We start from the raw sequence: 27,446 nt of genomic DNA on the forward strand, positions 1-27,446 counted from the left end.
AAGTTAGTGACTTGCCCCAAATCAAGTGAAACTCAGACCAAAAATCAGAAATCTGGCCCTAAGCTGAGTGCTTTCTTTACCAAAATGCAGATAAAAAAACCATGATATATGTCACTTGTACATGTGAGGCCGTGGGATTGCTGGCAGGACTACTTTTGCTATAAATTATTAAAAGTATCCAACACAAGAAAACCTGATGCATGAGAGGTTCCAACAACACGCGGCAGTTAATTGAACACATAATCAGGGACTGCACCACCGTAGCAGCTCTGGATTATATCAACAGGCATAATGATGTTGCTAAATTTATGCTCCCACAATTATCCCTTAAAGGTAGGTGATAAATGAATTAAGTACTAGAAACACAAACCTTCAAATATTTAAAAATTGCTGACAAGTGTATGGTGATAGCATCATATAAAAAAATAGGCATTCTAAGTGATTAGTATGCTCTTTCTTCATAGCAGTAATTTAGAAAAATATTGCTATAGGTGATCCATGTAGTTGAAACATCAAAAATAAAAAAATAAAAACTACAGAACAAAAGGAAGCAGTATAAGTTGGCTCTAGCAATAGGAGCAAAAGCATGTAGAGAAATTTAAAAAGGCATCAAAATAAAGCAGAAATGATTTCCTAGGAAGTATAGTACAGATCATCATTGTGAGTGAAGAGGGGGTCATTTCCTGCACCAGCACCATTCAAGATATTTCACTACGAGGAACTTCTAGATGAAGGTTAGCCAACCTCTAAAAGATGTTGGATCAAGATGTGGAGGGGAAAAGGGTTGTGTGTCCAGGGGATGGCAAGCAAGCAGATGTCAGAGGCATCATGGAGGATGGGTCCCATGACCTTCACATGCTAAGGAGAGGGGAGGTGGGAATGCCAATTCTAGAGTCAGGAGAAGAGCTGAGGAGTTGAACACACCTGGCTGGCAGTCCCCACCAGGTTCTCACTAGCACTGCATGCACAGCGCGTATTTAATTTCGGTTAAGCCTTCGTTTCGTTATCTGGGAAAAGTGGATAATGATTGCCCCAACCTCACCAATTTGCTGTGAAGATTAAACACATAAATGTGAATGTTTAGTCCAGTATTTGCTGCAGAATGATTGCTCTATAAATGGACAGTGTCATTATCGTTTCTATCATTGGGCTTCGGGCCCCTACAATGTGCATATGCTATCGATGACTGTGGAAGCTTTACTGGTCTAATGGCACCAAGTCATTAATCATGAAGTTCCTGCATCGGTCTCCATCAGTTTCTGCTCTGTGTTTTATAGAGATACACGTGGTCATCCGGCAGTGCGCCTCCTTTGTTTGTTTATAGCGTTTTGATGGGAAGGTTATCAGCCAAAATAAATGAAAGAGTGACCAGGATCAGCCACGGTAGCAGTTGTGGTTCAATATTTGATGGGGATGGAGGTTTAAAACGAATCACATAAATGAGGATAGTGAACCACCTCTGTATTGTCCTCATCCATGCTGGCCAGGTCCCCATTAGCATAGATAATGGAGAACTGACTGTATTTATTCCCAAAGACTTCCTTAAAATGGAAAGATCTCTGTGGCATCTATAAGATTCAATTAGAGGACCTTTATAAGCACACATCTAGTTGAACCAAATGAGAGATAAATTAACCTATAAACAGCATGCTTTTTCTTGGGGAATCCTCTAATGGCCTGATTTAGGATATCAGCAGATGGGAGGTCAGTGCCCAGTGCTTTCAGAGTTCAACCCATTCATTACAATCAGGTTCCCAGTGCCACGAAGAGGTTCTAATGAAATGCACTCCAGGAAGCCTCAGAGGGGGGACAGCTCGTGCGTGTGCAAGGCGTGGGCTTAAGGCAGCAGACAGACTGTGATTTTGTATTTCTAGACAGGTAGGGGTCCAAACAGAGCCACTGCACATTTATTAAGTTGTATTCTTTCAGGGAAGAAACTCTTGCCGAGACATCTGACCTATAAGCTCCTTTAAGCTTTTAGCCGAAATGCTCTAGTTCACATACAAAGAAAATTGCACTGTTTGTCACTAGTCAATGTCCTCTAACATCAAGGTTTTAGTGGGGAAAGAGACACATTAAAAAGGTAGCTGATCTTCCCTGTACCTCTTCCTATACCAGCAGAGAGAGCTTTCTCTGATTCTTTTTTTTCTCAAGTCTGGGGCGGGGGTGGGGGGGGGAGTAAAAACTTCCTCATTGTGGATCCTGCCAAATTGTAGCTCCAAATAATACAAATAGGTGCCTGCAGTGCATTTTTTTTTAATCAAAATGCTCCAGAGGCCTACAAAAAAACACCTGCTTTTGTAGCCATGTCCACAGACAAAAAGCTTTATAAACTGTCTAAATCTAATTAAGAACATCACAGAAAAAAATAAAATGCACTTTAGCATGCATGGGTTAGAAATGCCCAGTTCTATGTGGAGCTAGCAGATGACGGCTAAGACGGCCTTGTACACGGACTACACAGAGGATCCTGGGATACCATGAGATGGGCACGCCAATGAATTGCGGATAACACACTCAAGTCCTGATCTAATGCTTCCCCCGAGGATGCATGCTGAGAGGTGCTCTCCGAGACGAGAGGGCTTTACTGAGTTTGCATTGGTACTTCAATAAATGAATCCTCTCAGATAAAAGTTCCAAGTGGCTCTGTTTTATATTAAATTCCAACATATAACGAATAGTTTTTCAGTATAGCTCCAAAAACATTTTTCTTATAGTTTGCTATTAATAGTTTTGCTCCCATATGAGTGTATTTATAAATCTACTTGTTTTATCTCTCTGTGCAGCTAATTAAAATCATTATTGAGCTCTGGACATTCTTTCACTATGAATGCAGTAGAGGTGGGTCAGCTGATTAAAGCTAAGAGTATCTAAGTTAAAAAAATAAAATATGAAAGTTTGGCGCTTTATAATTTGCATTTTAGAAGAACTAAATGGCCTACCCCACCTGAAAAGTGGTTTTAGTGCATATAAAATATTCTCTTCTAACAATAAGTACCAAACTTTTTTCCTGGTCAACATTGTTTTAAATAAACAAGATAAGATTTTCTTTTTATAATAATTAATATCCACCTCTTTGCTATGTATTCACTATCATTCTGACAATTAAAATTGACCCCATCCCAGGAGAAAAGTCTCAATTGTATATAGACAGTGCATTTGGTATATCCTAACAATTATAAAGTTGTAACATTGTGCTTAATGGTTCCCCCAAAAGAATTATATGGCTCTTCCTCTATGTTGCAGAAAGTTCTTCAGAACTCTTAAATGTCTGTTCATGTCACTCACTGATTTAGGTAAGTCTTCTTTCATCTCAAACTTACTCATTGTTATAATACATGCATTTTTTATAAATATGACTTTGACAAGTATTCTATGTCAAGCACTATGCTAGTTACTGCAGATATAGGAGGAAATACATTACATCAAGACCATGGTCCTCCAAAGCTTAGTGTGCCAGGAAATGAAGACAAGTAAACAGACAATTATAACACAGTGTGAGAAATAATAGAGGAACCACATAGGAGGAACACCTCATCTAGATTTGATGAAGGCAGCAAAGCTTCCAGGAGAATGGGATATCTCAATTTCTTCATAATGAAATTGTACATCATAATATACAATTATGTTGTACATCATAATGACTTGACTTACATACATGGTATAATGACTACCACAATTAGTTTATATCCATCCTTTAATATACATTTATATATATATCATAATATACTGTATATATTGATTTAGATAGATATAGATATAGATTAGATATAGATATAGATCTCAATTCCCTTGTGATGAGAACTTTTAGGATCTACTCTCTTGGCAACTTTGAAATATACTACACAACATTGTTAAGTATAGTCATCATTATAGCACATTACATCCCCAGTACTTATTTATCTCATAATTGGAAGTCTGTATCCTTTGACAACCTTTACCCAATTTCCCCTACCCCTTACCTCTGGTAACTACAAATCTGATCTCTTTTTCTGAGTTTTATTTTATTTTATATTCCATGTAAAAGTGAGATTGTACAGCATTTGTCTTTTTCTGACATTTCTCCTAGCATAATGCCCTCAAGACTCAAAGTTTTGGAGGGTTATTTTTGTAGCAGAGAAAGAACTTAAAGACAATTCTGAAGTAATCTGAATGCAAATTTTTATTATATTTTTCCCAAATATTTATAACTATCTTATCTACACCTGAATTTTTAGGATTTTTTCAATTCAATCTCCTCAAAATGTTCAAATTAATTTTCACAGAAACAACTCTTTCTAAAATTATGTTATTTTTTGATAATTGTTTATTGTTTTGACTCCTCCTGAGGGCTTTAAATTTAAGGACCCATTGTATATTTAGGTCTTAGAATATTTCCTGATACCTAATGGGTACCAATAAATATTTATTAAATGAACAAACATGATGTTAGGGAAGCATATTTTTAAAGACATAGCAAGCCAAGGTAAGGAGTTTGAATATTTGGGTAGTCATAAAGAGATTTTGAAAGAGGAGAATGGCACAATTGAGACATGATATACTTTTTATGTTAAGAAAATTCTTCTGGCTGGTGTACAATTTTTATGTTAAGAAAATTCTTCTCTTATGTTAAGAGAATGTGGGATCCTGAAGCTTAGAAACCAGTTAAGAACAAATGTGAGCATGGGGCCGAATCCGGTTTGGCTCAGTGGATAGAGCGTCGGCCTGCGGACTGAGAGGTCCCAGGTTCGATTCCGGTCAAGGGCATGTACCTGGGTTGCGGGCACATCCCCAGTGGGAGATGTGCAGGAGGCAGCTGGTCGATGTTTCTCTCTCATCGATGTTTCTAACTCTCTATCTCTCTCCCTTCCTCTCTTTAAAAAATCAATAAAATATATTTTTAAAAAAATGTGAGCATGGGGTAAGCAGTAATGATCAATGTAAATTGTGAATAGATCTGAAGTAAATATTCATTAAGAAGTGTTTGGGAAACAGAATTCAGAGAACTCACATTGATGCTGGTTATTTTTATGTCTCTCTTCTCCATGAAATTAATATCTACTCCCTGCCTTACCTATCAAAGAACATCAGTTAGAAACTCCCTCTTGTTCATCCAGTATTCTCCCAGAACAACCAGCAGTGTTTGTATGTATAATATATGTTCAGTAAATGTTCCAAGGTCCAATAACTGTTTAAACTTTTAGTTTGTTTTGACTCATACAGGAAACTTGAGCTGAATGTCAAAGAATCATAATGAGCTTTTACCCATGTTCTCAGGACCTAAGATAAACAAAAGTAAGTCCAAGGAAATCAAGCATAAAAGACTTTCAGAAATCAAACTGTTTACAGTGCCTTTTCATGTTTTCCTTGTGAGATTCTGCAAAAAATGATAGGTTTGAGGAACTACCTTAGAAGCAGAGAAGAGAGATGCTTGGTAGCATTTATCTAGTCATTTGGGGGAGGACAGTGCAATGGGTTAGAGAGCAGTGTGAATGCAGTTGGCAGCAACATTTTCTGAAGACATCAGTGAATTAGGCTGACAGAGTATCAGTCCTTCTAGAAAGAAGAACATTCAGGTACATTTGAAACAAGGATTAGGAGAAATGGAGAAGAGGGGAGATTCCTTTAAGTACAGGAATAGGAACATACTTGATAGGAAGAAGCCTTTTTTAATCTCTGCATTAATTTGTGAATTTTCTTAGAGACTTTATATAATTTTTTATTATTATATCTATAATGCCTATAATGGAATCTGGCCAAAAATAAAATATTCGATGAATAAATGAATGTAGGGTAGTGATGGAAGCAAAGTTGATGGGGTATTTCTGATCTTAAATGTCAAGTGAAATTTCTCTACATTTCAGTAGGCAATTGTTTATGAAGTGAGAAAGAGTGAGAAGTGAAAACCAGCATTTTGAAAAGATTAATATAGCATCTTTGTGCAGGGGGAGTAAAAAGAAAGAGGAAGTGCATCTTAGGGATAGTCTGAACCTGGGATCAGAAAGAAAATGACAGGTGTAAATGATGTAATAAAGAATTGTATGAACTTGAAAATGAATCTTATATGGGAAGAGAAAGGAGGTGAGGAGCCCAAGATAAAGATGGGATTTGACATTGCTGCAATGGGTTCAAAAGACAGAAGGCAGTTCTGAACTCCTGGGAGGCTGAATCCATCCAAGTCTTGGACCAAGGGGCACATGCCCAAATGACAAAGCAAAGGAGATAATTAGACAACAATGTAAACTGACCAAGTTAGAATTAAAAAGACAAAAAAGAAATGAAGCAGTCAACCAACAGAAATCAAACCCAGTTCTAGGTTCTCAAAATCAAGAAGAAAGCCAGGATGATGGCAGAGAAAGGGGGGTGGAATTCTGGCTTATAATGCCAATGACAGCTAACATTGGAAAGTTACTACATGACAGACACAATGCAATTTTGTCTTCACATAGATTATGTCTTGATTTCCACTATACAGATGAGAAAACCAAGACAAAAGAAGGTTAAATGACTTGCCTAAGATCACACAACCAATGCAATGCCAGACCCTATATTCATAATCACCTGTCCATACTCCTGTGTAAATTTATCAATTGGAACAGTCCATACTGGAAATTCATGTCACCAACAGAAAGAGGATAATTTGTGGTTAATAAATGCCCTCAAGGGACCCTTCCTCAGCTACAGCCTGGCTCACTGGCTACCTCTGTAAGTCAATCACCCCCTTCCAGGCCTACCCTAACAGCAACAGGATGAAAATCTCCCAAGCCAGAATGAATATTTGCAGTCCCTATGAATTTAGAAAATATGAAGGTTACCAATAAAAGAACTAAAACACATGGAATATAATAATAGAATCTCTCAAATATTGCACAATTTAGATGGAGTTATAATTTACATCTTCAACACATTGTATATCAATTTCCTAAGTTTTTACATCTAACAATTGAACTGCTTTCTAGTATTCCACTATCTTGTTATGCAAACCTATATATGATTCCATTTTTCTTACTGTTTCAAATGTATATATATATATATATATATATATATATATATATGCATATATATATTCATATATTGTAAATTATTATTCATTGGAACCTTTTGCATCTTAGATATAAGTGCTGAATTAAGGTGGGAACCATCAAGTGTCTGTTTTAACCTGACTTGATTATATCTAAATATAAAGCATTTTATTCTTGGTTGTATTTATTGTTGTATTATATCATGCATTCATTAAAAACATATGTGTTTTAAAACACCTAATTTACAATTCACCTGCCTACAACACCATGAGACCAAAATTTGTAAAGACTAAAAGATTTATGCTAAATTTGAACAGAATAAAATAAATATATCCTTATTGATTATTTTTTAGATTTATTATCAATTTTAGCTCAGTATTAAAAGTCTAAAAATAGAAGATAATCAGGTTCCAAGATGTCTGTGTTTTGTAATGTTGCCAAACATCATTCTTCTAGTCTATTGATGTGATTGACATATAGGTATGATTCAGGAGAGAAACCATTATTAATAGGAAGAAAAATTATGACTATTGATTCATGACACTTTGCAGTTTTAAGTAAATTTCTGGCTCTGTCTTCTCAAAAAGAACATGTTGACATGGAGAACAGGCTAAGGAGCCTGCACCTTTTTAAAAAATCAAAACACTAATGGAATGAGTCATTGAGGTTTAAAATAAAATAAGTACCCAAAGGTGGAAAGTGTCAGAATGGCTACAACACCAAATCAAACTGTCCCCAGCTTCCTACTCCCACCCCTTTCTCAACCAACCCCCAGCCCTGGTTACGGGAATGTGAGCCTTCCACAGTTGTCATGCAAACAAAAATTATGTCCATGCCATTGGCTGTGAGTTATCAAAGAAATTTCATTTGGCAAAATATGACTTGCCTACAAAATTTGAGGCACGAACTCTCTGAAATGCAATGAGAGATCCTAATGGGAGCTACTTCATCATTTATTCTAGTAGCCTTGTAATGTATGCCACCCTTAACCTTAGCCTTAGAAATAATTGGGAGCTCTTGGACATTGGAGAAGTAGATGAGGGAGGTGGTGAGTACAACCCTGCAAATCCATCATTATGATTAGGGGGGAAATAATTGACAATATTCTGTAGTTGATGTAACATTTTTTGAATCTAAGTACTCTATCTTTGAAATGGGTTTGGAACCCATCCTACCATTATATCCCTAACTTAAGTTTTCATCATTTATTGTCTAAATTTGAAATTGACCCAAGCTGGGTTTCCTACTCCCAGTCTCCTACACTTGAAATCATCTACCACTTTCCTAACAGAATTATCCTTTAAAAGTATAGTTCTAATTATGCCATTTCCAGCTCCCAAATCTTTGGCAGCTTCCTTTGTCTCCCAGTTAAAATTCAGAGCCTTTACATGGTATTCAGGACCCTATATAATTTGGCTCCACTCTCTCTCTCTTCTGTCTTATCTCCTTCCACTCTCCTTCAAGCTCTAGACATCTTACACTACTTGCTGATCTCTAAACATGCACACTTGTCATACCCCTGAGCCTTTGCACTTGATGTTTCCTCTATTCGGAATGCTTTCTTTTATTCCTCACCTGATGAAATCTCACTTTTCTCTCAATGCACAAATCAAAAGTTTCCTTCTCTGTGAAGACCTATGACCACCACCATCCATATAATATGTGTCTTCTTTGTCTTCTGAGAACACTATCATGCCATGAGCACTTCTCTCATTGTGTTATACTAAATTGAATCTCTTCCTCTCCCCCTAACAGACATGTAGGCTTTGTGATATAATGTCTTATTTATGGGGCGAAAAAGGGCCTGTGTTGCAGCCTTACAAACTCAGAGACCTAAAGTAACCACAAAGGATGTTCTGAAATTAAACTTTTTAACTAAAAGCAGTTTATGGCAGGTAGTCATGTCCTAGGCCAGAATCTTCCCTGACAAAAGTCAGTCTTTACCTTAACTAAGCCTGCCCGTTGTCTTTTTTGCATCTATGATAACATACATTTGGAATGCCAATACAATTTCCTTTTTCCTGACCCTTCAAAGCACAGGTACTGCACCAGATGGAGACCACAAATTCTTTCATTGCTATTGAGTTAATTGTTGATTGTTAACTATCATGCACCACCTATGCAGAAGATGTATGTGTCTATCATTTTACTTTTTATCCAATCCCAGAAGTTTCCCCACTTTGCTTTCTCCCACCTCCCTAATATATCACAACTGAATTTCATGTAACCCACTTACATCTTCTCTTTTCATTGTACTGTATAAAATAAGTTGCAAAACTGCCATTCTCTAGAGCATGTTCTCAATCATTGAGATTTTGTTTCCAGGCAATTGTCAACAGTTTGGCTCAAATAAACTCACAAAAATTCTCTACAGGTTTGAATGTTTCTTACATTGACATTTATCTTTGTGTTTCCAGGGCTTAACATACAATATGCGCTCAATAATTATTTCTTAAAGTTTAATTTGAGGAAAGTTGTTCTCTTATTCCATATAAAATAGAGTAATTTTAAGTTAAGTACAATAAAATATGTAGGCATTCAGAGGTATTGACTGAGTAATAATTAAAGATAATATTTGTAGGTTTGCTTGTAATGTGATCCCTAACTTTAGTAATGTTACAGACTCATTAGGAAAACACAAATAAAATAATGCATGCATTAATTCAACAAGAATTTTTTATCACACCATATGCAAGACATTCTAATAAACAAATACTAACTAAATATTGTAGATATGTATTTCAATAAATTCAGAAAAAGGTGAGATTATCAAATGGCACAATTGGAAAAGGCTTTATGGAGAAGTTAAGCTGTGAGTTGGACTCTGAATATGATAAATACTCAAAAAAAAGTAAGTGGACCATATATGTAGAGGACAGCAAATGGAAAAGCAGATTAAGTAATGGGGGATGCAGGTAAATTCACTCAGCCATTTATGGCTATAGTTGGAGCGAGCTGGACTACATATTTAGCTGAAGATTGGATAGGAGAGGACCCTAAAAAAGCTTAGGAGATGGATCTTACTTCAAAGACATTGGTGAGTCATGGAAAGTTAGAGAGTAGAGAATAGTATCTTGAGGCCACTATAAAATGCAAGGAGAGAGAAAAATAAAGACACTTTTTTGATAAATCTATAATAGTGCAGTCTCAAGAAGATGAGAAAATGAATCGGGTGGCAACAGTGTAAAGAAAAAACTTCCAGGTAATAAATAAAAACAAAAAATGGTGTGAAAAAAAGGAGACATATGTAATACTCTTTGTAATACTTTAAGCAATAAAACAAAATTAAAAAAACAACTTAAAGCCAAAAAAAAAGTTGTGAGTCCAAGCTCTGAAGTCTGACATACCTACTTGTGCTTAAAATTCAACCCCACCACTTAATAGTCATGTGAATCTGATGAAACTTAATTTATCTATGCCTCAGGGTTTTTTTCAATTCTAAAAGGAGGACACTAATATACTAATATATATTATCTATTATGTAATATATATTCATGTTATATATAATTCATTATACAGTGTCTCAAAAGTATATACACACACTTTGAATAACTATAAAGGCAGTGTTTATAAAAAATACATTTTCTTTTCAAAATTGAGCTATCAGCTATTATAGTGTGTATACATTTTGGGGGGACACCCTGTATATATCCCATAGTTATGTAATGGGAGCTAAATGAGATAATGCATATAAGACCAATAGAAATACACAAGAAGGCAAAGATATATAAGACAACTAAAAGGGGTTGAAGAGTGACTCTATAATTTAGAACCTCTGTAACTGGGAAAATAATAATTTCACTGACAAACTGAGAACCTGGATACATATATAGATTTGAGGAATAATAACAGTTTGGTTTTGGACATGTTAAGTTTCAGGTAACAGAAGACATTCAACTATAGACAACCTGTGGGCAGCTGAAGAACTAAGACCAGTGCACAGAAGAAATAACTTTGACATAGAAGTCATTTATATATTTGTTCAACAAATATTTTTGAGTGCTTTTTTTCATTCCAACCACTGTACTAGATGTTAGGGGGAAACTTCTGCTCTTACATAGCAATCTATTGAGAACACCATAATCACACACACTAAAAACTATGATAAGCAATGTAAATAAAAAGCCATCCTTTGAAAAATCACAGAGGACACTACGAGAATGTCTAATATAGCCAATGCAAAGGGCAAAGAAAAATGTGCAGAAACTGATCTTTGAGATATAGTTTGTTAGACATTGCAAGGCATTCTGGTAATCAAATACCAAATAAATATTGTGGTATGTATTTCAAGAAATTCAAAAAAAAGTGACATCATCAAATGGCACAATTGAGAAAGGCTTCATAGAGAAGCTAAGCTGTGAGTTGGACTCTGAATATGAAAGATAATAAAAAAGAGGTAAGTGAATCATATATGTAGAAGACAGCAAATGGTAAAGCAGAATAGGTAATAGGAGACACAAGTAAATCCATTTAAGCATTTATGGCTATATTTAGAGTTGGACTACATTAGCTGGAGATTGGATAAGAGAGAACCCTAAAATAAGTTTAAGAGATGGATCTTACTTCAAAGACATTGGTGAGTCATGGAAAGTTAGAGTAGAGAATAGTATATTGAGGCCATTATAAAATGCAAGGAGAGAGAAAGGTAAAGACAATTTTTTTATAAATCTATAATAGTGCATCTCAAGAGGATGAGGAAATTAATTGGGTGGCAGCAGTGGAAAGAAAACACTTCCAGGTAATAGATAAAATATTCAAATAATTGGAGAAGATGATGCAGTCCATGAACAGGATCAATCAGAATAAGTCAAACCAGGGCACAAGAAGATTGTGGAAACCATAGGAGAAGGATCTATGAAGAAAGGGAGGAACGTGCAACAGTGTCAAAATATACAAGAAGTTCAAGGAGAATGAAGAGTAAAAAATATTGGAGTCAACACTTGGGAAGACACTGAATCACTTTGATAGCACATTCTCAGAAAAACTGCAGAGAAACAATCAACACTCAATGTGCTGGGAAAACTTCTGTGGAAATGAAATGGGAGTATAATTGTGTTCAGATCAGTTATTAGAGAAGTCCAACCCCAGAAATCAGCAAAATCAATAATGCAAATGAAGAATGGGGGTATTATGCAGCTGTGAGCAATAGATTTAAAAGACAGGACGAAATATAAAAGTAAAGCTTATATTATTGTTGGGATTATCAATGAACACTTCACATGTTTCATTTAATTTAAAAGCATCTATCAGTCTAATGGTTCCTTCTCCATTTAAAATTTTGTAACTTTTGTTTAATTTTCAGTTATGCAAATAGGTAAAGACTTCTAAGTATGTCAAGCAAGGAAACTTTATCATCTGCTACTATGGGTCGGCATAACTTAGGAAATAAGGGTGAAAGTTAGACATTCACCCTTTTCAGTCTCACCAGCCTACAAAACTTTTAATATGAGATGATGCAACTGTAATATCAGAGAAATCCTAAATTTTAATTACCACTGCTAATTCGAATACAGCTTCAATAAAACAGAGCACCACAGAGTGATCCCTCAAACTACCTCAGTTTCCCCCCAACTCCTTCAGTTCACCCCATCAAATCAACCTACATCATTTTAAACACGTAGTCACACAGATAAAAAGCATCCAAACTGGCGTGGGCAATAAGTCAATACATCTGACCTGTGGTCACATGGCTCTACAAAGATGAACCCAAGTAGGGGTGATTGCAAAGGAATAACTCCAAAATAAAAGTCATTGAGTGTTGCATTATTTCACTCACCATTCACATCTGATAGAATTTAAAAGGAAAAATACTTGAGACTGAGAATGCAGAAACAACCTCTATTACACACCCAAAACGGGACGGGCAAGAAAAACTTTGTTTTGAGATTCTTGTTTAGAGCAGTTATGGAAATGTTTATTATTCTAATCCAGGCTTCTTTTGTGGTCGTAGAGTATATCCAGCCCTGCAGCCATACCTTCTAAAAAAATGATGGAGGCTAGAGTGACGATGAGGGCTCATCTTTACATCACTCCTTTATTGTAAACTTTTTGCAAATACAATATTCTCAGCTAAAACACACAAAAGAACCTTTCACATGTTTTGCAGCCTTCCCCTAAGATGTGAAAGAGCCTGAGGTTAGACCTTTGTTAACACAAGTAGAAACTTGAGGAGCATTGGGTTTCTCCCATAGCTGTTGGACCAGACAGTAATTAGCATTTCCACCGGGCCACTTCATAGGGAAGCTTATGACAACACTAAGCCAAAATTTCTACTGATGTATAAATTCCCAAACACTGGAGCAACAAATATTGTCCCTCAGTTGAAAAATAATCACATTCTCCTGTATCTCATGTTCAAAATTATTTGATTGATAGGCAACAACCATTTCAAATTCTCAAATGATTCCACTCTGTCTATACTCACAGATTGACGTGAAGGAAAAGGGGACCTAGCTGATCAGTCACACTTGTCCCCATCATCTTTAAGCACAGTGATGAAGAACACAGGTTCTGAAGTCAGGCCATGTGAGTTCAAATATAGCTGTCACTTCATTTGTTGGGAAAATCACTTGAATTCTCTTCCCCAAATTGGCATTTGCAAAATGTGGATACTGATCCTACTTACCTGGTAGAGTTGCTGAAATATTACAAGCAAGCAATAAAAATGTTTGCTAATATAATATAAACTAATTTTATTCCATTTATTCAACAGTTCACACATTATTAATGCATTTCTTTATTCTTTTATTGAGTCCCTGTCTCCAGATGAATAAACCAGGGTTACCTTGGGAAGGAGCACTCTGAATTTTTATTCTGCCAGGTAGGGGTTGAGGTACTCAGTGGAAGGAGGCAGTAAGTCATCTAAATAGCATCCTCAATCCAGCACAGGTGAGAATCCATTCCAGGGGTTGAGCAATCATTCCTCTGCCTGCACCCCACTATTGTGCACAGGAATCACATTTTCTTGTTACTGTTTGCATGTGTATGATCCTTACAACTTGATGAGCCCAAGGAGATGAGCTTCACAGATGCAAAACGTGTGCAGTTGCACAGGGTCCCATACTCAGATAGGCCTCACCTTTGGCTTAAAGCCATAAAATTATTAATCATTTTTGCACAAGACACCCTGCATTTTCGTTTTGCGTCGGACCCCACATATTATATAGCTGGTCCTGCCTGGGGCCGTGTTTTTTTCATAATTCTAGGAACAGTGCTGAAAGCTTGATCAATTCTATTAATGACATTTATGAACAAATGAATGGATTAAATGCACGAATGAATGAATGACTCCAAAAACACTCAGAAAGTGAGATATTTAAATCCAAATTATATTTCTTTTTCTCTTAAAAAGACAGTGGAGGGCCAAGCCCTAGCCCAGGAAGGAAAGGAGGTCCTGGCATGGCCAGGGATGCTGTCCCTGAGCGGCACAGAGTGAGGGCCTGCCCTTGCTGGTTTCAGCCATGGAGCTCCCATCAGTGTTAATGGGCGTAGGGAGAGGGGATGGATGGCAGGCCCGAGTCAGGCCTGCAGTATTCATTTTGATAACTGGATTCAGTCACCATTTACTCCTTAAAGGTTATTAGTTATTTTAAATAATTTTGTTAAATGCTCGAGAGGGAAAATGAAGACATATTAATAAACACACAATTATGCAGGTTAGAGCAACAATGCAGTGCTGGTCATTCAGGAACCTTGTGCTAATTTTAATTAGCTGCTTTCCCTTGCTTTCAAATGTAATTAAAGGAGCTTAGTTGTGCTCAGTGATGCAAGCCACCTTATTTAATCACTAACATTATTTCCCTGAACTATTAATGATTTTCAAAATGCTTGTTTATGCAGAATTAGAACAGTAATTACCTTACCAGTTAATTTTGTACCTTCACATTTCACACCTAGCTCAAACGTCATTCATTTACCACGGCTTCTCTGTCAAAACAAAGAAATGCTTGTTCTAAATGTGCTCCTGAGTGCCAAATTGAAAGCCAAGTTTTGTAACACTAATAAAGTAGCTCCCAAGTGAAACAGGTGTAGTAATTTAGACCCTTCCTGTCTCAAGCTTGCACATACATGCTATGTCTTTTCTTTATTAGCTTTAAAAATGAGAGCTTGGTGTGCAAAATAAGCTATTTAATGCAGACTTGTGGAGCAGAATATAATCTTTAATTTAAACTAGTGCAGTAAAAAGAGGCCTTTAATTTTAACTGGCATGTGCGTGTGAATTTGAATTAATAATCCAGAAAATTGAAACTGTTTTGTCGCTGTTGCTGGATATTGACTGTTCTTCACATGCCCTTAGTTTCACTCACTCAGTTTCTCTCCCAAACCATGGCTAGTGCTCTCCTTCCCATCGTTTCCCCCTTATGATGTAGCTGCTTTATGCAAAGCAGAGCTTTCTGAAAAAAGAAAGGTCTCAGTTGACTGAACTTCCTTTAACAAAACCAAAAAAAAAAAAAGTGCTATAATAAAGGAATACTAAATCTGTATTAATTTAGTTTACAAAAGGAATATAATTGATGTATTCATTATATCTACTTAAAACGTAATTCAAGTGCACTCTGAATTCATGCCTGATTGAATCCTTCGATGGGAAAATGATCTATCCACATTCCTAGTGATGAAACCCCCTGACTCCAGGGGTACCGATTCCTACTCTGAAGCTTGTTCTCATATCAGAAGCAACTCTTTAGAAAATATTGGTAACAACAATTACACCTATGATGTTATAATGATTATAATTTGGATAGAACTCAAACACAACCACCCTTCAGGGCCTCTGCATAAGGGTCCTTACCCAGGAAGCCTCCAGGTGTGCTGCTAACCCTGCCTGGGCACTCCTTCCCTTCACCCCAGGAACACTGAGCTTGTGTAGCACACAGTTAGCTTCAATCACGGTATATTAATTCCTTCACTAAATGCAGGGCATTTGTAATTAATAACATATTTGTTTGTTTAAAAAATTTTCCCGATTCTTAACAACTTGGGGCTGGGACCATATTTTTTAGTTAATATTTGCATGTGATTCATACAAGTTTCAAGGTGGAATTTGATTAATACTAGAGACATAAATGTACACTCCAAGTCACAAATAGGTGGGCTATTGTGAAAAAAAAAGCATTGAACTGAAAGAATGTCAAGCATATTAGGGAACATAAAATGTGCGTTTTAGGGCAGACAACAGTCTAAGTGCCCATCAGCAGATTAAAAAACTGTGGTACATCTACATAACGGAATACTACGCTGCTGTAAAAAGGAAGGAACTCCTACCATTTGCAACAACATGGATGGAACTGGACAGTATTATGCTAAGCGAAATAAGTCAGTTGGAGAAAGATAAATATCATATGATCTCATTCATTTGTGGAATATAATGAACAACATAAACTGATGAACAAAAACAGTTCCAGAGACAGAGCATCATCGATCAGACCATCAAACCTCAGAGGGTAGGCAGGGGAGGGTGAGGGGAAGGGGGGAGAGATCAATCAAAGGACTTGTATGCATGCATATAAGCCTAACCAATGGACACACACACTGGGGGGGGGGGGGGGAGGGGGAGGGCACACGTGGCAGGGGGGGGCGGGCAATGGGGGAATAAGGACACATATGTAATACCTTAATCAATAAAGAAAAAATTTTTTAAAAATTTAAAAAGAGAGATAATAATTTGATTAAGATTAGGTGAGGTTTCTGATCGTATCTGAAATGCATTTAGATTAGAAAGAGAAGAGAAGAAAAAGCAGAAAAGGAAAGTCCTGACAAGCTAGTGTACCTGGATCAAACAACCTTGAGAGCAGGCCGGTGACCAAGCTGACAGTGAATACACTCAGCCTCTATTTCCCCAGGAAGAATCACCCATCAGACCTTCAACAGGAGGAGCCAAGCCCCTATGAGAGAGGAGAGTGCCCTTCTGAGGAAGAGACCAGGGATGGAATCCCAATGGTCCCACTATCCTCTAAGCCAAATATAGAGGATAAATAGACCGCCAGCCAGAAATAGATATGCATTTATGTAAATGTCTATACCTTTTGCTAGTTCATGATGCTCTTTTAATAGAAGGCAAAGATTTTCATTAATTAAAGCTTAAAATTTAAATTGCTAGAAGGCAATTACCTGTGCAGTAAGACTCATTCACACTAGAATGTAACAGTCAACATGGGTACATAATAATCCCAAGTGATTTCAGCTGGATGCTATAAAGAGAAGACATGTGAAAAGGCAATTTGATGTTGTCCAGAAGATAAATGCCTCTATTTCTGCTTCCGGCATACCTTTGCTATAAAGATACTTCATTTCCAGCAGAATTTTCAATCAAGGTATAGGTATGGTTTTGTATGGTACAGTTTTCATTTCTTTTAATTTGGTCACATTTCCCCAAACTAGGTTGCACTGGAGTAAACAAGCTCCTCAAAGGCAGAATTCATGTTGTCTTCACTTATCGCCACTTAGGGCAAGTACTGTGCTCAGTAAATAAAATAAAACATTGATACCAAAACTTGATAGTAATTGATAGATTGCTTGAATCGTTGGCTACCCAGAGCTAAATTTTGCCAAACTTCTCAGCCTGCTCCATTTTTTGCACATTCAGCTCAGCACTGGGACCTCCTTAGCATGGGTCGTGGCTGTGCCTTGTACATACGGTTTTATTTAGCAGACATTGGCTACATGCTGACCAGCTGCCAGGCACTGTTCTGAGCTGTGAGAAAGCAAAGATTAGTAAGACCCTGCCCTTGCCCCTGGGAGAGAGCCATATAAACAAATAAGTAGAATATGAATGGGAGTGAATTACAGAGGGGGAAAGAATCTCTCAGAAGAGATTGTTATTATCAATTATTTAAAACATTGCTAGGGATATTTGGGATATTTGTATTTGGTTCCATGTTGTATCTTTATTCCTTACAGTAATGCTCTTCTAGAAGTCTACTGAGGATCTTTCAGCTCTGAAATGTTGACTTACTATTTCTTAAGTCAAACTGGCATATGTTCTAATATAATTTAACAATTTCCTATTAAAAATTTCTTGATCATAGAAAAAAGCTGCTCTTAATTTCCTGTAGAAAATTTTTTTATGAATCTTAAGATAATAATTAAGCCAATGTGTAGCCCTCTCTTCTCTAGAATAAAATATGCCTGTTATAGTAGTCTTCCTTCATAAAGGGTATTTCCCATTATTTATTAAGTATAACCCTTTAATAAGTATAAAGTATACTTTGAAAATATAATATGGAAAGTAAGCCTCAAGTTACTTTCCATATTATTTTCTCATTCATTTTTTTAGTTTTTGTTTCCTCCCTCTTTCCATCCTTCACTTCTTATAAACATACTAGAGGCCTGGTACATGAATTTGTGCATGGGTGGGGTCCCTCTGGGTGGCTTGCAGGGATAGGGCCTAAACCTGTAGTCCAATGCCACCTTCAGCTCCTACCTGCTGCTCCTGCTCACCCCGGCCCCACTGTGCCTGCCTGGGAGGGACCGCAGGAGGGCTCCAGGATGTGTCCAGCCCATCTCTCTCAGTCTGGATTGGCTGGACCCAAGCAGCAAGCTAACCTACTGGTCAGAGCATCTGCCTCCTGGTGGTCAGTGCAAGTCATGGCGATTGGTCAACTGTCTGCCCCCTGGTGGTCAGTGCACATCATAGCGAGTGGTTGAGCAGCCTTAGCATATCATTAGAATATTATGCTTCGATTGGTTTTTCTGCCATTTGGTCTATTTGCATATTGCCCTTTTATTATATAGGATAGTGTTGTAAGATATTCTGCATGGAATATGAAAGCTGATAAAACCAATTCTTGCCCTTAAGGATCTTATAGTTCTATCAGAAAGATTGCTTAAATGTGTTACTAAGGAAACCACTAATAAAGTACTTGGGTGTTCAGAGTAAAAATGAATAATCAGAAAAATATTGATAAAGAAAGTAGATAGGTGTAATTTCTATAGGAGGAAGAGTTGAGAAAATACATTCTAGAGGGAAAATAAATAAATCATATAACAAGGAGAGAGAGGAGGTGGGGGAAACATTTGGTGTATTTAGGGAATTCCAAATAATAATCATTTTGGGGTGGATGTAGCAGAATACCAAATAATTACAGTGAAAGATAAGGCTACAAAAGCAAGTAGAAATCCAAGGATCAGTGTCCTTTTCTGTCATGCAGCAGTGGTTGGACTTTATTCTCTAGGACAATGTAGAGTCACTGAAGACCTTTGAGCAGAAGATCAAAGTAAATTAAACAAAATTAGTCTTCTTGCCTTATAGAACATAGACTAAACCATGAGTTTTAAAGTCATGTAAAAGCAGTTTAAGTTCCAGCTATTCCTTTTGCCAATTGCTTAATAACATAAACATTTCTTTGGACTCTTTCCTAACCTCAGTTTTCTCATCTACACTAATAAAAGACAAAGATGCCAATTGACCGTACCTTTGCTATGCCCTAAGCCATGCCAATCAGCCATTGAGAGAGACTATATGCAAATTAACCCAACCAAGATGGCAGCCGGCACCCACGGAGCTGGAGCAAACAGGAGGCTTGGTTGCCCGGGTGATGGAGGAAGCCAAGCTTCCTGCCAGCCCTGAGCCAGCTTTGGCCTCCACTAAAGGCAACAAAGTTTCAATTATAGAAGATAAACAAATCCCAGACACCTGCTTCCAGCCAGACTCCACTGGGAGCTTGGGTGGCTGGGGGATGTGACCAGCCTGCAAACAGCCATCAGCCACTCACCCAGGCTGGCCACACCATCATGGGGTGAGGGTCCCTGCTGGGGGGCTTAGGCAGCCTGAAAATGGCCATCAGCCCCTCACCTAGACTGGCCAGGCACCCCAGCAGGACACCCCACCCTGAAGGGGCTGTGGCCAACCTGCAAACAGCCATCAGCCCCTCACCCAGGATGGCCAGGCACCCCAGGGGGGACCCCCACCCTGAAGGGGCTGTGGCCAGCCTGAAAACAGCCCTCAGCCCCTCACCCAGGCTGGCCACACCCTCATGGGGTGAGGGTCCCTGCTGGGGGGCTTGGCCAGCCTGCAAACAGCCATCAGCCTCTCACCCAGGCTGGCCAGGCACTCCTATATAATAAAAGGGTAATATGTAAATTGACCCTAACAGCAGAACCACTGGGAATGACTGGTCACTATGACACACACTGACCTCCAGCAGGCAGATGCTCAATACAAGAGCTGTCCCCTGGTGGTCAGTGCGCTCCCACAGGGGGAGCTCTGCTCAGCCACAATCCAGGCTGACGGCTGCCAGTACAGCGGTGGTGGTGGGAGCCTCTTCTGCCTCCTCAGCAGCGCTAAGGATGTCTTACTGCAGCTTAGGCCTGCTCCCCGCTGGCAAGTGGACATCCCCTGAGGGCTCCCGGGTTGTCGGAAGGATGTCTGACTGCCAGCTTAGGCCCAATCCCCCAGGGCCTAAGCCAGCAGGTGGTCATCCCCCAAGGGGTCCAGACTGTGAGAGGGAACAGGCCAGGCTGAGGGACACCCCCCCCAAGTGCACAAATTTTTGTGCACCGGGCCTCTAGTCTATAATAATAAAAGCATAATATGCAAATCGACCTGATGATCATCTGGACATCCTTCCGGATGAAGTGGGTCTTTAGCCACAGGATCGAGGCAGTCGCCTTGGCTGCGAGGGATCAAGGCAGCTGCAGCAGCTGTGAAGGCCTGCTCTTGCATGAATTTCATGCATCAGGCCTCTAGTTGATATAATAAACCTTCCTCATTGATGTGTAGTGGAAGTGAATTTCTGTGCTGTTGTAAAATGTCTATGACTGGCATGGAGGATATGCTCAACCAAAGTTTCCCATACCCCTTTCTCTATTTCCTATTTGCTTTAATTTTATCTCTGATTCATTAGATACCTCACCTCCCCTTTCCCACCCAGTGGATAAACACTGTCAATTCTATCTCTGCACTAGCACTTGTATCTATACTTTTTTGACCTTCTCCCCTCCTCTACCCTATTTTAAAACTTTATATCCACTTGCTTGAGCAATCACTTCAGGCATGATCCTAATTTAGACCACCTCTAGCCCTCTAACCCCCAGCCTACCCTACTAACTGGCTGGATTCATCTTCATATAGCTGGTCCTATCACTGCCTTATCTAAAAAAAAATATGCATGGTTCTTAATAGTCTGTAGAATTAAGTCCGAACTCCTTAGTTTCACAGCGAGGGTCCTAAAATTCCTGACCCAACATACCTTTTTCAATAAACTATCATTAATTCCCATAATTTGGTCAAGTAAAACAATTCTGGTTTCCTCTGTTGCCCTGTGACTTCCTGACTCTGTACCTTCACTAATGCCGTTACACTTCATTCCTTCTGTTACACTTCATTCAACTATGAAGGAAGCTGATTTGTTGAGGAAGGCATTAAGTAAAGTTAAAAATAAAATGGGTCTTTGGTGACATCATTGGACCACTGCATTAACTAGTCCTAGGGCCACCCAAACTCAGGACTTCTTGTTTTGTGAGCTAATAAATTCCTGTGTGGTTTAATCTAATTAGTTTGGCTTATTTTATTACTAGCAGTTGCAAGTGTCCTATATGATAATGTGGCCACTCCTAATAAGCTCAAATTCAGTGTGATGATATAGGAGAAAATAACTGATAAACAACTAATATTTTTGATGAGAATAAAGCTTATTCCCCAGAGGAATTCATGTCTCTATACTCTGTGCCCCATGGAACCAGAATTGTTAAATCAGTCCGCTTTATTTGCCATAGGAAAACGAAGAATTCAGAAATAACTATAAAGTTTATCAAAATTCACATCCATCAGTAACACCACCCACTGGCCTAGAGGTTAGTCCTACTTCTCCCCTAAAAAGGTATGAAGACAAGAGAGAAAATATCTGCAGGCTTCCTTTCCTGCTAGGTCCATGCTGTACCTGCTATGGCTTTCATGTCTGGTTTGACAGTTGCTGGCCTTTCAGGAGATATTCCTTTCCTGACATAAAAATTATTTCAGAAAAATTTAGACGTTCTAACTTTAGAATGAATAAACAGTCTTGTCCAAATTTAACTTTTTAAAATTCTCCACTTTCCTTCTCAGAGAACATATGCCAACTCCTCAGAAGCTAGACCAGGAGACAGTGCAATGCCAAAGCCTGTTGTCCTAGAGATGGACCAGTCCCTTTGCTTCCTGACTCAGGGGGATTCTTGGATTATCATTCTAAAAAAAGCTAATGTGATCACTTTATCCACTTATTATTTTTGTCTAATGTTTGTAGGTTCAGGCTCCAAATTTATTTTTTCATATTCCCAAGGAAATCCAGAAAATAAGACATAGTTTTCCTGGTGGGTGGTCCATCATGAATCTTGTGATCTGAACATCTCCAACTGTATCACTAACTTTTACATTACAGTGTAGTTTGAGTGCATGCTTTATCTTGGTTTGTTTGCTGTCAAAAATGAGAAGGATAGAGAGTAGGTATGTATAGGATGGGATTAATGGGGAGGAGACAAGCCAGCAAAGCTAACTGGAAGGCAATGATCCAGAAAAGAGGAAGTAAATGCCTATCCTAAGCCAATGGTGGTGGAAATAGACAAGTGAACGAGATTTTGGAGATATTAACGGGGAGTGACATAAGAGATCGTGATGAACTGATTAAGAAAGGAAGGTAAACCAACCTCACTATGGAATATGAAGGACAAAAAGTTTAAAATAACATTAAATGAACATCAGAAAAGAATGAAGAGCACATATGAAAATGGGAACCAGAAGAAATGAGTTTAGTTTTAGGTTATTTATATTCCTGATGATTGGATAAGCAAAATTCACCATAGATGCTAGTAGGTATTCACTTGATGACCTCAGAGTGTTGCTCTGAAAATATTTCTTCTAAAATATCAACAGCTTTCTGCCAAAATCTGTGTTCTCTATTCCCTGAGAACATAGCTAGTGTATATTTCCCAGCCACTCCTGAATCTTGAGGTGGCTATATGACAGCTCTCACCAATGGACTATGAACATCAGTAAAATGTGTCACCTGTGGACCTCATCCGTGAGACTAGTTATGCCTTCTCAGGCTCTCCTCCTGGTCACTGGTTAGATCCCACAGCAACCTTGTATCAACTATGATGATGCTAATAAGGGCCTGAAGGATGGATGGTGGAGCAATATGATAAAAAAACTGGTACCCTTGAATGGAGAGCAGAGCCACCAGCTTACCCGGAATGCTCACCTTGGTTGTTACATCAGAGTTAAATGAGCTCTATTTTTTTGAGGCCATTGACATGATTGGAGCGTTTTGCTATGGCATTACCTGAACTCACTCAGCTACTATGTTCTGTTTGCTTGGAGATCCTTTGGCTTTAAAATGAGTCATCCTTATCCTGAGGCTGGGGAGAGCTTCAGTGTCTCTAAACTATTTACTCATTGAGATGAAGTAAAAATACTCATAGAAAAAGAGGGTAGACCTTAGGGATAACCCTCAGGGTAACCTAACGTTTAGAGGTTAAGTTAGCTATACAAGTTTTAAAGAAACTTTCCTTGCTCTCAATATCAGAAAAACCTGGTCTGGTCCCAGGCAGAAAGTTTGTTTTCATATAAATCCAAGTGCCTTTCCCTCCTTGCTGTGGTTTCTAGGAAACTCGGAGACATATTTGTGATGTGATAGCAAATATGGTAGCAAATATACAGGCCTGTGGACACATGATCTGTAAATTCTTGGTCACTGCTATCATTTTATGCTTACTCATATTGTCTCTCTTCACTAATTATCTCAACTATAAATTATGCCCTCTTTAACCATATAAAATAACTGTAAGTCACTTCAAATCATTTCAGGACTAAAATGAGACATAAAAGAAAAAAAATAAATGCATTTCAAAAGGACTCTTTTCTAAAAACTGAAGTTTTACTGTATATGCAGAAGCTATAAAACTCGATGAGATAATGAGTACTGCTCCAAAGGTGATTTCAAAACAGCACCATTTGGATAATCTACTTTGCAGCCTGCAATTTTGTGCTTTTTACTTGCAAGAATATATTTATTAAGCTATTTATAGATTTTGAACGTATAATTTAGTGTTCTAAACACTTATTTCTTGATCTTTGCTCTTTATACCAGACATCCATTTAGTACAGCATATATTATTCAACTGTCATAATAACAGGGGCAAAATGAAAACACTCTGCTTTAATTTAGCACAGAATTATATTTTAGTAACTTCTTTCCTGCTTTTTGATTATATTATTTATATGTAGAAATTAAATAAATCATTTTCATAAGAGTTTTAACTATATTTAAATGGGATTTTAACTATATTTAAATGGGATTTTTGTAATGGCTTCTACCTCCTACAAGTTTAATGATACCATATTGAAGGAATTATATAATCACTAAAAAGATTCTAAAAGGTAGCACAGTAGTCATGTTGCACCAATTCAAAAGTTATTCAAAAGGTCAATTTTATTTCAGATTTCAAATATATACCCTAATTTTAAAGCTGCCTAACACTTTACATATAATCATGAACACTTTATGTATAATAGTGTCAGTGTTAGTTTAAGAAAAATATATGTTGAACTTTACACTAAATACATTTAATATTTAAATATATATTTTAAAGGCTTAAGGTGACGCAAAATATTTCCAATATTTCTACAATGCCCAAGATTCATGGTCTCCAGGCAACTAGGGAGCACATGGCTGCACAGGGTCGGACCTGTTCTCCCAGCACTGTTATGTGTTTGGTTGATGATTTATTCAAACCCAGTTTCAAACCTGCTATTAGCTCTCTCATTGCTTTAATGCAACTAGTCCACCATTCATAACTGTCAAGGACCAATTCGTCGAAACTAGGACATTTTAGGCCACCAAACTCATAAAAATGTCTTTTTTCTTGCTTGCACATATGAGACTATAAACACTATTTTCCCCATTCTTTCATATTTTCCACTTTTGTAAATACTTTGGAAGACATCGACCCAATTTTAAATGAACCTGTCAAAGGAAACATACTTGAATCATGAGTACTCATGGCATTTTTAGAGGTTTTTTTGCTATACGCAAAAGTGATGATCATTATGGCCCCTGAATGCCTCTCAGCTAGTCATGGGTAAGTAGCATTGGCTTCATAAAATAAAGATAAACCACAGAATATACAACTTGACAGGAATAAGTGATCCAGTGACTAAAAATTTGATGAGATCTTTAAAAGGTGACAGAGACGTGACCACTTAACTTAGATTGCTCTGATTTTCTGCAATTTACAAAAATAATAATTTGAAGTAATAGATGAATCTCAAGAGCACAACACTTCAGGAAAGAAGTCAAAGAAAAATCCATAGAGCATAATCCCATGCAAATAAAGTTAAATTTTGCAATTAAAAAAAATAGAAGGGTTAACCAAAATTTTACAATATGGTCACTTGGGGGACAGGAAGCTGAGAGAATGGAATTTGAAGAGACAGGTAAGGGACTTCTGAAATTTTTGGGAAAACTTTTAAAAAAACAAATCCCATATATCAGAAAAACATTCAGATTTTGGTTGTTGTTTGATGGGCAAAACCTTGTTTCTTTATAATTTTGGTATGAAAAGCTTATTAGTATTTTCAGAGAACAAAAGGTTTATGGTATACTAGATCAGTTTAAAAATGTCAGTCTTGTTATTATGAGAGCTCAGAAAGTCTTCTTGGGAGAATTTCCTGAGGTTTTGCCCATCTCATCAGGAATGTCGACAGAGGAATAAAATGGCACTCGATCTTCTAGACAGCTTGGTGTTTGTCTTTGGCTGTCAAGCAAAAAAAAAGCTGTGATTCCACTCATCTGGAGAAGATTAGAATACCCTGCAAAATCAGAGAAAATAGAAAATGGAATAACAGAATGCAGGCCAGTCATTTCTCCAACTCCCTTTGGAAGTGGGCATAGTCCCACCTCGTAGCGCATGAATTAATGAGTTACAACCTCAACAGATAAACACAGAGAGATGGAAATGTACCAGGGAACTTACACTTTGGGTCATGAGGCATAAAGAGTACATGGAAATTCATTCAAAGGGAAAAAAGCACACTCAATCGCATTTTAGTTTTGAATCTGAAAAATTCTAGAAATTAATCATTTATTCACATAAACGAAAGTTTTTTTGTGTTAATATGCACATACTTAGTGTCAGCAAGCTCACAATTTCAATTCCAAGTTTAAACTGAATGATTTTGACATTTTTCAGATGTTTCTCTAAAAGCACATACACCTACTCTAAGAAGAGGGCATTTACTACTAATATTACCTGGAGACCATTTAACTTCAGGATGAAATATATATGCATGTGTATATGTACATATATATACATATACATGTACATACAGACAATCACACATATATACATGTCATATATATATATATACATACATATATTTACTGCAGTAAAAATGTGAATAAAAATACACTTTTGTTTCCTTAAAATTAACTTAAAATCATTTTAAAATTGCATTCCTCCTTTAATACCAAGTACTGTGCAATAAACCTTGTATTACATCATTATATCAACTGAACACACACATTCCCCAAAGAACTGGCTCAGGAAAGTGCCACAACATGGCAGCCTGTCCCATCCCCCTTTGGCTTAGATTCCAATTAAGTCTAACCATGAGGGAATGGCTTTCTGCCAAGAGCACAACAGAGGGAAAGGACAATGTTAGTCTTGGGCCATGGGGAAATTAAAGGCAATAATGGAGACTGGTGCTTCTGGAATTGCCCCCTCTGATCTAACGTGGAAAATGCTGAGAAGGAACTGGTGTGAACCAGTCATGTCCTCCTAATTTCTGATTTGTTTATTTTTCTATAATACAAGTCTAGTACGTTATTTTTCTATAATAAACTTCTAGCATTAGAGTAAAACTCCAGCACACAGGCTGAAAAAGGGACAAGTCCCCTGGATCCTGTGTTCTAATCCTTGCACCCCTTCTGACAGCTGTGTATCACCACCACCCTTTCTCTCCCAGAGCCTAACTACCTACCTGAACCCAAGTTTCCACAATAGGAGACAGGTGGAGAACTAGCATTACACCGCAATGTGGACAAAGCTGGTCCTTTGGTACTTGAATCTTGATATAATAAAGAAACAGGATACCTGATTTCTAATCCCAGCTCTGCCATCCACTCACTGTGTGCTCCTGGGCAAGTCGTTTCACTTCTCTGAGCTTTGTTTCCTCCTCTATAAAATGAGATACTTCAATTGTTTTTCAAATGTGGACCACATTTTCAAAATGGCAGTTTCTGAAATCTTTTCAAGGTGTTTGTGAGATTGCAACAATTTTCATAACAATACTAGGATGTTATTTGCCTCTTTTACTCTCATTTGCTCACAAGTGTACAGAAGCGACATGAGAAGGACATTTTAGACTGAGGTGCTCCAATGCTTTGATAGCCTACGTGAGCAAATCAAAACCTAAGCCAGAGTCACTGCATTAGAATCTGAGAAAGGGAATCTTAAGAACAACTCATCACA

The sequence above is a fragment of the Myotis yumanensis genome, unplaced genomic scaffold, assembly GCF_028538775.1.
Source record: "Myotis yumanensis isolate MYYU_CA2020_CCGP unplaced genomic scaffold, mMyoYum1.0.hap1 SCAF_2, whole genome shotgun sequence".
Taxonomy (NCBI): domain Eukaryota; kingdom Metazoa; phylum Chordata; class Mammalia; order Chiroptera; family Vespertilionidae; genus Myotis; species Myotis yumanensis.